This window comes from Schistocerca americana, chromosome 4, assembly GCF_021461395.2.
Source record: "Schistocerca americana isolate TAMUIC-IGC-003095 chromosome 4, iqSchAmer2.1, whole genome shotgun sequence".
Taxonomy (NCBI): Eukaryota; Metazoa; Arthropoda; class Insecta; order Orthoptera; family Acrididae; genus Schistocerca; species Schistocerca americana.
Window position 1 is genome coordinate 11,363,630 of NC_060122.1, and position 13,075 is coordinate 11,376,704.

The following is a 13,075-nucleotide window of genomic DNA, read 5'->3' on the forward strand; positions in this document are numbered from 1 at the left end:
TGCATCGGAATTAAATCCAAAAGGCACAATGCCGACTTAAGGGCAAGAAGTCTGACTCTTTCTACTGACCATTCCTGTGACACTAGTTATAGATTCCCATGCTTCACTTCATGTTTACTGTATCCCTTGGACGTTCTTATTGACGATGAAACACAGAAATTGCATCGGAAATAATTACAAAAGGCACAATGCCGTCTTAAGTACATGAAGACCGACACTTCGTACTGACTATGTTTTGAACCATTCCTGTGACACTAGTTATAGATTCCGATGCTTCACTCCAGGTTTACTGTATCCCTTGGACCTTCTTATTGACGATGAAACAAAGAAATTGCATCGAAATTAAATACAAAAGCACAATGCCGACTTAAGTACAAGAGGACTGACTCTTCCTAATGTCTAAGGTTTGAACCATTCCTGTGACACTAGTTATAGATTCCGATGCTTCACTTCAGGTTTACTGTATCCCTTGGACCTTCTTATTGACGATGAAGCACAGAAATTGCATGGGAATTAAATACAAAAGGCACAATGCCGACTTAGGTACATGAAGAAGGACACTTCTTACTGACTATGTTTTTGAACCATTCCTGTGACACTAGTTATAGATTCCGATGCTTCACTTGAGGTTTACTGTATCCCTTGGATCTTCTTATTGACGATGAAACACGGAAATTACATCGGAATTAAATTTAAAAGGCACAATGCCGACTTAAGGGCAAGAAGACTGACTCTTCCTACTGACCATTCCTGTGACACTAGTTATAGATTATGATGCTTCACTTCAGGTTTACTGTATCCCTTCGAACTTCTTATTGACGATGAAACACAGAAATTGCACCGGAATTAAATACAATAAGCACAATGCCGAATTGAGTACATGAAGAACGACAATTCTTACTAACTATGTTTTGAACCATTCCTGTGACACTAGTTATAGATTCCGATGCTTCATTTTAAGTTTTCTGTATCCTTGGACCTTCTTATTGACGATGAAACACAGAAATTGCATCGGAATTAAATACAAAAGGCACAATGCCGACTTAAGTACATGAAGACCGACACTTCTTACTGACTTTGTTTTGAATCATTCCAGAGACACTAGTTATAGATTCCGATGCTTCACTCCAGGTTTATTGTATCCCTTGGACCATCTTATTGACGATGAAACATAGACATTGCATCGGAATTAAATACAAAAGGCACAATGCCGACTTAAGTACATGAAGACCGACACATCTTACCGACTATGTTTTGAACCATTCCTGTGACACTAGTTATAGATTCCGATGCTTCACTTCAGGTTTACTGTATCCCTTGGACCCTCTTATTGACGATAGAACACAGAAATTGCATCGGAATTAAATACAAAAGGCTCAATGCCGACTTAAGTACATGAAGACCGACACGTCTTACTATGTTTTGAACCATCCCTGTAACACTAGTTATAGATTCCGATGCTTCACTTCAGGTTTACTGTATTTCTTGGACCCTCTTATTGACGATAAAACACAGAAATTGCATCGGAATTACATACAAAATGCACAATGCCGTCTTAAGGACAAGAAGACTGACTCTTCCTTCTGACCATTCCTGTGACACTAGTTATAGATTCCGATTCTTCACACGAGGTTTACTGTATCTCTTGGACCATCTTATTGACGATGAAACACAGAAATTGCATCGGAATTAAATACAGAAGGCACAATGCCGACTTAAGTACATGAAGACCGACACTTCTTACTGACTACGTTTTGAACCATTGCTGTGACACTAGTTATAGATTACGATGCTTCACTTCAGGTATACTGTATCCCTTCAACCTTCTTATTGACGATGAAACACAGAAATTGAATTGGAATTAAATACAAAAAGCACAATGCTGACTTAAGGACAAGAAGACTGACTGTTCATACTGACCACTCCTATGACTCTAGTTATAGATTCCGAAGCTTCACTTCAGGTTTACTGTATCCCTTGGACCTTCTTATTGACGATGAAACACAGAAATTGCATCGGAATTAAATACAAAAGGCACAATGCCGACTTATGTACATGAAGACCGACACTTCTTACTGACTACGTTTTGAACCATTCCTGTGACACTAGTTATAGATTCCGATGCTTCACTCCAGGTTTACCGTATCCCTTGGACTTCCTTATTGACGATGAAACACAGAAATTGCATCGGAATTAAATACAAAAGGCACATTGCCGACTTAAGTACAAGAAGCGTGACCCTTCCTACTGTCTATGTTTTGAACCATTCCTGTGACACTAGTTATAGATTCCGATGCTTCACTTCAGGTTTTCTGTATCCCTTGGACCATCCAATTGACGATGATACACAGAAATTGCATCGGAATTAAATACAAAAGGCACAATGCCGACTTAAGTACAAGAAGACTGACTCTTCCTACTGTCTAAGTTTTGAACCATTCCTGTGACACTAGTTATAGATTCCGATGCTTCACTCCAGGTTTACTGTATCCCTTGGACCTTCTTATTGACGATGAAACAAAGAAATTGCATCGGAATTAAATACAAAAGCACAATGCCGACTTAAGTACAAGAGGACTGACTCTTCCTAATGTCTAAGGTTTGAACCATTCCTGTGACACTAGTTATAGATTCCGATGCTTCACTCCAGGTTTACCGTATCCCTTGGACTTCCTTATTGACGATGAAACACAGAAATTGCATCGGAATTAAATACAAAAGGCACATTGCCGACTTAAGTACAAGAAGCGTGACCCTTCCTACTGTCTATGTTTTGAACCATTCCTGTGACACTAGTTATAGATTCCGATGCTTCACTTCAGGTTTTCTGTATCCCTTGGACCATCCAATTGACGATGATACACAGAAATTGCATCGGAATTAAATACAAAAGGCACAATGCCGACTTAAGTACAAGAAGGCTGACTCTTCCTACTGTCTAAGTTTTGAACCATTCCTGTGACACTAGTTATAGATTCCGATGCTTCACTCCAGGTTTACTGTATCCCTTGGACCTTCTTATTGACGATGAAACAAAGAAATTGCATCGGAATTAAATACAAAAGCACAATGCCGACTTAAGTACAAGAGGACTGACTCTTCCTAATGTCTAAGGTTTGAACCATTCCTGTGACACTAGTTATAGATTCCGATGCTTCACTTCAGGTTTACTGTATCCCTTGGACCTTCTTATTGACGATGAAGCACAGAAATTGCATGGGAATTAAATACAAAAGGCACAATGCCGACTTAGGTACATGAAGAAAGACACTTCTTACTGACTATGTTTTTGAACCATTCCTGTGACACTAGTTATAGATTCCGATGCTTCACTTGAGGTTTACTGTATCCCTTGGATCTTCTTATTGACGATGAAACACGGAAATTACATCGGAATTAAATTTAAAAGGCACAATGCCGACTTAAGGGCAAGAAGACTGACTCTTCCTACTGACCATTCCTGTGACACTAGTTATAGATTATGATGCTTCACTTCAGGTTTACTGTATCCCTTCGAACTTCTTATTGACGATGAAACACAGAAATTGCACCGGAATTAAATACAATAAGCACAATGCCGAATTGAGTACATGAAGAACGACACTTCTTACTAACTATGTTTTGAACCATTCCTGTGACACTAGTTATAGATTCCGATGCTTCATTTTAAGTTTTCTGTATCCTTGGACCTTCTTATTGACGATGAAACACAGAAATTGCATCGGAATTAAATACAAAAGGCACAATGCCGACTTAAGTACATGAAGACCGACACTTCTTACTGACTTTGTTTTGAATCATTCCAGAGACACTAGTTATAGATTCCGATGCTTCACTCCAGGTTTATTGTATCCCTTGGACCATCTTATTGACGATGAAACATAGACATTGCATCGGAATTAAATACAAAAGTCACAATGCCGACTTAAGTACATGAAGACCGACACTTCTTACTGACTATGTTTTGAACCATTCCTGTAACACTAGTTATAGATTCCGATGCTTCACTTCCGGTTTACTGTATCCCTTGGACCTTCTTATTGACGACGAAACACTGAAATTGCATCGGAATTAAATGCAAAAGGCACAATGCCGACCTAAGTACATGAAGACCGAAACATCTTACTGACTATGTTTTGAACCATTCCTGTGCCACTAGTTATAGATTCCGATGCTTCACTCCAGGTTTACTGTATCCCTTGGACCTTCTTATTGACGATGAAACACAGAAATTGCATCGGAATTAAATACAAAAGGCACAATGCCGTCTTAAGTACATGAAGACCGACACTTCTTACTGACTATGTTTTGAACCATTCCTGTAACACTAGTTATAGATTCCGATGCTTCACTTCAGGTTTACTGTATCCCTTGGACCTTCTTATTGACGATGAAACACAGAAATTGCATCGGAATTATATACAAAATGCACAATGCCGACTTAAGGACAAGATGACTGACTCTTCCTACTGACCACTCCTGTGACACTAGTTATAATTTCCGATGCTTCACTTCAGTTTTACTGTATCCCTTGGACCTTCTTATTGACGATGAAACACATAAATTGCATGGGAATTAAATACAAAAGGCACAATGCCGACATAAGTACATGAAGACCGACACTTCTTACTGACTATGTTTTAAACCATTCCTGTAACTCTAGTTATAGATTCCGATGCTTCACTTCAGGTTTACTGTATCCCTTGGACCTTCTTATTTACGATGAAACACAGAAATTGCATCGGAATTAAATACAAAAGTCACAATATCGACTTAAGTACATGAAGACCGACACTTCTTACTGACTATGGTTTGAACCATTCCTGCAACACTAGTTATAGATTCCGATGCTTCACTTCAGGTTTACTGTATCCCTTGGACCTTCTTATAGGCGATGAAACACATAAATTGCATGGGAATTAAATACAAAAGGCACAATGCCGACATAAGTACATGAAGACCGACACTTCTTACTGACTATGTTTTAAACCATTCCTGTAACTCTAGTTATAGATTCCGATGCTTCACTTCAGGTTTACTGTATCCCTTGGACCTTCTTATTGACGATGAAACACAGAAATTGCATCGGAATTAAATACAAAAGGCACAATGCCGACTTAAGGACAAGAAGACTGACTGTTCCCTACTGACCATTCCTGTGACACTAGTTATAGATTCCGATGCTTCACTTCAGGTTTACCGTATCCCTTGGACCTTCTTATTGACGATGAAACACAGAAATTGCTCGGAATTAAATACAAAAGGCACAATGCCGACTTAAGGGCAAGAAGACTGACTCTTCCTACTGACAATTCCTGTGACACTAGTTATAGATTCCGAGGCTTCACATCAGGTTTACTGTATCCCTTGGACCTTCTTATTGACGATGAAAGACCGAAATTGCATCGGAACTAAATACAAAAGGCACAATGCCGACTTAAGTACATGAAGACCGACACTTCTTACTGACTATGTTTTAAACCATTCCTGTAACTCTAGTTATAGATTCCGATGCTTCACTTCAGGTTTACTGTATCCCTTGGACCTTCTTATTGACGATGAAACACAGAAATTGCATGGGAATTAAATTCAAAAGGCACTATGCCGACCTAAGGACACGAAGACTGACTCTTCCTACTGACCATTCCAGTGACACTAGTTTTAGGTTCCGATGCATCACTTCATTTTTACTGTATCCCTTGGACCTTCTTATTGACGATGAAACACAGAAATTGCAACGGAATTAAGTACAAAAGCACAATGCCGACTTAAGGACAAGAAGACTGACTCTTCCTACTGATCATTCCTGTGACACTAGTTATAGATTCCGAGGCTTCACTTCAGGTTTACTGTATCCCTTGGACCTTCTTATTGACGATGAAACACAGAAATTGCTTCGGAACTAAATACAAAAGGCACAATGCCGACTTAAGTACATGAAGACCGACACTTCTTACTGACTATGTCTTGAACCATTCCTGTGACACTAGTTATAGATTCCGATGCTACACTTCAGGTTTACTGTATCCCTTGGACCTTATTATTGACGATGAAACACAGAAATTGCATCGGAATTAAATACAAAAGGCACAATGCCGTCTTATGGACAAGAAGAAAGACTCTTCCTACTGACCATTCCTATAACACTAGTTGCAGATTCCGATGCTTCACTTCAGGGTTACTGTATCCCTTGGACCTTCGTATTGACGATGAAACACAGAAATTGCATCGGAATTAAATACAAAAGGCACAATGCCGACTTAAGTACATGAAGACCGACACTTCTTACTGACTTTGTTTTGAACCATACCTGTGACACTAGTTATAGATTCCGATGCTTCACTTCAGGTTTACTGTATACCTTGGACCTTCTTTTTGACGATGAAACACAGAAACTGCATCGGAATTAAATCCAAAAGGCACAATGCCGACTTAAGGGCAAGAAGTCTGACTCTTTCTACTGACCATTCCTGTGACACTAGTTATAGATTCCCATGCTTCACTTCATGTTTACTGTATCCCTTGGACGTTCTTATTGACGATGAAACACAGAAATTGCATCGGAAATAATTACAAAAGGCACAATGCCGTCTTAAGTACATGAAGACCGACACTTCGTACTGACTATGTTTTGAACCATTCCTGTGACACTAGTTATAGATTCCGATGCTTCACTCCAGGTTTACTGTATCCCTTGGACCTTCTTATTGACGATGAAACAAAGAAATTGCATCGAAATTAAATACAAAAGCACAATGCCGACTTAAGTACAAGAGGACTGACTCTTCCTAATGTCTAAGGTTTGAACCATTCCTGTGACACTAGTTATAGATTCCGATGCTTCACTTCAGGTTTACTGTATCCCTTGGACCTTCTTATTGACGATGAAGCACAGAAATTGCATGGGAATTAAATACAAAAGGCACAATGCCGACTTAGGTACATGAAGAAGGACACTTCTTACTGACTATGTTTTTGAACCATTCCTGTGACACTAGTTATAGATTCCGATGCTTCACTTGAGGTTTACTGTATCCCTTGGATCTTCTTATTGACGATGAAACACGGAAATTACATCGGAATTAAATTTAAAAGGCACAATGCCGACTTAAGGGCAAGAAGACTGACTCTTCCTACTGACCATTCCTGTGACACTAGTTATAGATTATGATGCTTCACTTCAGGTTTACTGTATCCCTTCGAACTTCTTATTGACGATGAAACACAGAAATTGCACCGGAATTAAATACAATAAGCACAATGCCGAATTGAGTACATGAAGAACGACACTTCTTACTAACTATGTTTTGAACCATTCCTGTGACACTAGTTATAGATTCCGATGCTTCATTTTAAGTTTTCTGTATCCTTGGACCTTCTTATTGACGATGAAACACAGAAATTGCATCGGAATTAAATACAAAAGGCACAATGCCGACTTAAGTACATGAAGACCGACACTTCTTACTGACTTTGTTTTGAATCATTCCAGAGACACTAGTTATAGATTCCGATGCTTCACTCCAGGTTTATTGTATCCCTTGGACCATCTTATTGACGATGAAACATAGACATTGCATCGGAATTAAATACAAAAGTCACAATGCCGACTTAAGTACATGAAGACCGACACTTCTTACTGACTATGTTTTGAACCATTCCTGTAACACTAGTTATAGATTCCGATGCTTCACTTCCGGTTTACTGTATCCCTTGGACCTTCTTATTGACGACGAAACACTGAAATTGCATCGGAATTAAATGCAAAAGGCACAATGCCGACCTAAGTACATGAAGACCGAAACATCTTACTGACTATGTTTTGAACCATTCCTGTGCCACTAGTTATAGATTCCGATGCTTCACTCCAGGTTTACTGTATCCCTTGGACCTTCTTATTGACGATGAAACACAGAAATTGCATCGGAATTAAATACAAAAGGCACAATGCCGACTTAAGTACATGAAGACCGACACTTCTTACTGACTATGTTTTGAACCATTCCTGTAACACTAGTTATAGATTCCGATGCTTCACTTCAGGTTTACTGTATCCCTTGGACCTTCTTATTGACGATGAAACACAGAAATTGCATCGGAATTAAATACAAAATGCACAATGCCGACTTAAGGACAAGATGACTGACTCTTCCTACTGACCACTCCTGTGACACTAGTTATAATTTCCGATGCTTCACTTCAGTTTTACTGTATCCCTTGGACCTTCTTATTGACGATGAAACACATAAATTGCATGGGAATTAAATACAAAAGGCACAATGCCGACATAAGTACATGAAGACCGACAATTCTTACTGACTGTGTTTTAAACCATTCCTGTAACTCTAGTTATAGATTCCGATGCTTCACTTCAGGTTTACTGTATCCCTTGGACCTTCTTATTTACGATGAAACACAGAAATTGCATCGGAATTAAATACAAAAGTCACAATATCGACTTAAGTACATGAAGACCGACACTTCTTACTGACTATGTTTTGAACCATTCCTGCAACACTAGTTATAGATTCCGATGCTTCACTTCAGGTTTACTGTATCCCTTGGACCTTCTTATAGACGATGAAACACATAAATTGCATGGGAATTAAATACAAAAGGCACAATGCCGACATAAGTACATGAAGACCGACACTTCTTACTGACTATGTTTTAAACCATTCCTGTAACTCTAGTTATAGATTCCGATGCTTCACTTCAGGTTTACTGTATCCCTTGGACCTTCTTATTGACGATGAAACACAGGAATTGCATCGGAATTAAATACAAAAGGCACAATGCCGACTTAAGGACAAGAAGACTGACTGTTCCCTACTGACCATTCCTGTGACACTAGTTATAGATTCCGATGCTTCACTTCAGGTTTACTGTATCCCTTGGACCTTCTTATTGACGATGAAACACAAAAATTCCTCGGAATTAAATACAAAAGGCACAATGCCGACTTAAGGGCAAGAAGACTGACTCTTCCTACTGACAATTCCTGTGACACTAGTTATAGATTCCGAGGCTTCACATCAGGTTTACTGTATCCCTTGGACCTTCTTATTGACGATGAAAGACCGAAATTGCATCGGAACTAAATACAAAAGGCACAATGCCGACTTAAGTACATGAAGACCGACACTTCTTACTGACTATGTTTTAAACCATTCCTGTAACTCTAGTTATAGATTCCGATGCTTCACTTCAGGTTTACTGTATCCCTTGGACCTTCTTATTGACGATGAAACACAGAAATTGCATGGGAATTAAATTCAAAAGGCACTATGCCGACCTAAGGACACGAAGACTGACTCTTCCTACTGACCATTCCAGTGACACTAGTTTTAGGTTCCGATGCATCACTTCATTTTTACTGTATCCCTTGGACCTTCTTATTGACGATGAAACACAGAAATTGCAACGGAATTAAGTACAAAAGCACAATGCCGACTTAAGGACAAGAAGACTGACTCTTCCTACTGATCATTCCTGTGACACTAGTTATAGATTCCGAGGCTTCACTTCAGGTTTACTGTATCCCTTGGACTTTCTTATTGACGATGAAACACAGAAATTGCTTCGGAACTAAATACAAAAGGCACAATGCCGACTTAAGTACATGAAGACCGACACTTCTTACTGACTATGTCTTGAACCATTCCTGTGACACTAGTTATAGATTCCGATGCTACACTTCAGGTTTACTGTATCCCTTGGACCTTATTATTGACGATGAAACACAGAAATTGCATCGGAATTAAATACAAAAGGCACAATGCCGTCTTATGGACAAGAAGAAAGACTCTTTCTACTGACCATTCCTATAACACTAGTTGCAGATTCCGATGCTTCACTTCAGGGTTACTGTATCCCTTGGACCTTCGTATTGACGATGAAACACAGAAATTGCATCGGAATTAAATACAAAAGGCACAATGCCGACTTAAGTACATGAAGACCGACACTTCTTACTGACTTTGTTTTGAACCATACCTGTGACACTAGTTATAGATTCCGATGCTTCACTTCAGGTTTACTGTATACCTTGGACCTTCTTTTTGACGATGAAACACAGAAACTGCATCGGAATTAAATACAAAAGGCACAATGCCGACTTAAGGGCAAGAAGTCTGACTCTTTCTACTGACCATTCCTGTGACACTAGTTATAGATTCCCATGCTTCACTTCATGTTTACTGTATCCCTTGGACGTTCTTATTGACGATGAAACACAGAAATTGCATCGGAAATAATTACAAAAGGCACAATGCCGACTTAAGTACATGAAGACCGACACTTCGTACTGACTATGTTTTGAACCATTCCTGTGACACTAGTTATAGATTCCGATGCTTCACTCCAGGTTCACTGTATCCCTTGGACCTTCTTATTGACGATGAAACACAGAAATTGCATCGGAATTAAATACAAAAGGCACAATGCCGACTTAAGTACATGAAGACCGACACTTCTTACTGACTATGTTTTGAACCATTCCTGTAACAATAGTTATAGATTCCGATGCTTCACTTCAGGTTTACTGTATCCATTGGACCTTCTTATTGACGATGAAACACAGAAATTGCATCGGAATTAAATACAAAAGGCACAATGCCGACTTAAGGACAAGAAGACTGACTCTTCCTACTGACCATTCCTGTGACACTAGTTAGAGATTCCGATGCTTCACTTCAGGTTTACTGTATCCCTTGGACCTTCTTATTGACGATGAGACACAGAAATTGCATCGGAATTATATACAAAAGGCATAATTCCGACGTAAGTACATGAAGAGCGAATCCTCTTACTGACTATGTTTTGAACCATTCCTGTGACACTAGTTATAGATTCCGATGCTTCCCTCCAAGTCTACTGTATCCCTTGGAGCTTCTTATTGACGATGAAACACAGAAATTGCATCGGAATTAAATACAAAAGGCACTATGCCGACCTAAGGACAAGATGACCGACTATTCCTACTGACCATTCCAGTGACACTAGTTATTGGTTCCGATGCTTCACATCATTTTTACTGTATCCCTTGGACCTTCTTATTGACGATGAAACACAGAAATTGCATCGGAATTAAATACAAAAGCACAATGCCGACTTAAGGTCAAGAAGACTGACTCTTCCTACTGACCATCCCTGTGACACTAGTTATAGATTCCGATGCTTCACTTCAGGTTTACTGTATCCCTTGGTCCTTCTTATTGACGATGAAACACAGAAATTGCATCGGAATTAAATACAAAAGCCACAATGCCGACTTAAGTACATGAAGTCCGACACTTCTTACTGACTATGTCTTGAACCATTCCTGTGACACTAGTTATTAATTCCGATGCTTCACTTCAGGTTTACTGTATCCCTTGGACCTTCTTATTGACGATGAAACACAGAAATTGCATCGGAATTAAATACAAAAGGCACAATGCCGTCTTAAGTACATAACCACCGACACTTCCTTCTGACTATGCTTTGAACCATTCCTGTGACACTAGTTATAAATTCCGATGCTTCACTTCAGGTTTACTGTATCCCTTGGACCTTCTTATTGACGATGAAACACAGAAATTGCATCGGAATTAAATTCAAAAAGCCACAATGCCGACTTAAGTACATGAAGACCGACACTTCTTACTGACTAAGTTTTGAACCATTCCTGCAACACTAGTTATTGATTCCGATGCTTCACTTCAGGTTTACTGTATCCCTTGGACCTTCTTATTGACGATGAAACACAGAAATTGCATCGGAATTAAATACTAAAGGCACAATGCCGACTTAAGGACAAGAAAAATGACTCTTCGTACTGACCATTCCTGTGACACTAGTTATAGATTCCGATGCTTCACTTCAGGTTTACTGTATCCCTTGGACATTCTTATTGACGATGAAACTCAGAAATTGCATCGGAATTAAATACAAAAGGCACTATGCCGACCAAAGGACAAGAAGACTGACTATTCCTACTGACCATTCCAGTGTCACTAGTTATTGTTTCCGATGCTTCACTTCATTTTTACTGTAATCTTTGGACCTTCTTATTGACGATGAAACACAGAAATTGCATCGGAATTAAATTCAAGAAGCCACAATGCCGACTTAAGTACATGAAGACCGACACTTCTTACTGACTAAGTTTTGAACCATTCCTGCAACACTAGTTATAGATTCCGATGCTTCACTTCAGGTTTACTGTATCCCTTGGACCTTCTTATTGACGATGAAACACAGAAATTGCATCGGAATTAAATACAAAAGCCACAATGCCGACTTAACTACATGAAGACCGACACTTCTTACTGACTATGTCTTGAACCATTCCTGTGACACTAGTTATAAATTCCGATGCTTTACTTCAGGTTTCCTGTATCCCTTGGACCTTCTTATTGACGATGAAACATAGAAATTGCATCGGAATTAAATACAAAAGGCACAATGCCGACTTAAGGACAAGAAGACTGACTCTTCCTACTGACCATTCCTGTGACACTAGTTACAGATTCCGATGCTTCACTTCAGAATTACTGTATCCCTTGGACCTTCTTATTGACGATGAAACACAGAAATTGCATCGGAATTAAATACAAAAAGCACAATCCCGACTTAAGTACATGAAGACCGACACTTCTTACTGACTATGTTTTGAACCATTCCTGTAACAATAGTTATAGATTCCGATGCTTCACTTCAGGTTTACTGTATCCCTTGGACCTCCTTATTGACGATGAAACACAGAAATTGCATCGGAATTAAATACAAAAGGCACAATACCGACTTAAGGACAAGAAGTCTGACTCTTCCTACTGACCATTCCTGTGACACTAGTTATAGATTCCGATGCTTTACTTCAGGTTTACTGTATCCCGTGGACCTTCTTATTGACGATGAAACACAGAAATTGCATCGGAATTATATACAAAAGGCACAATGCCAACTTAAGTACATGAAGAGCGACACTTCTTACTGACTATGTTTTCAACCATTCCTGTGACACTAGTTATAGATTCCGATGCTTCCCTCCAGGTTTACTGTATCCCTTGGACCTTCTTATTAACGATGAAGC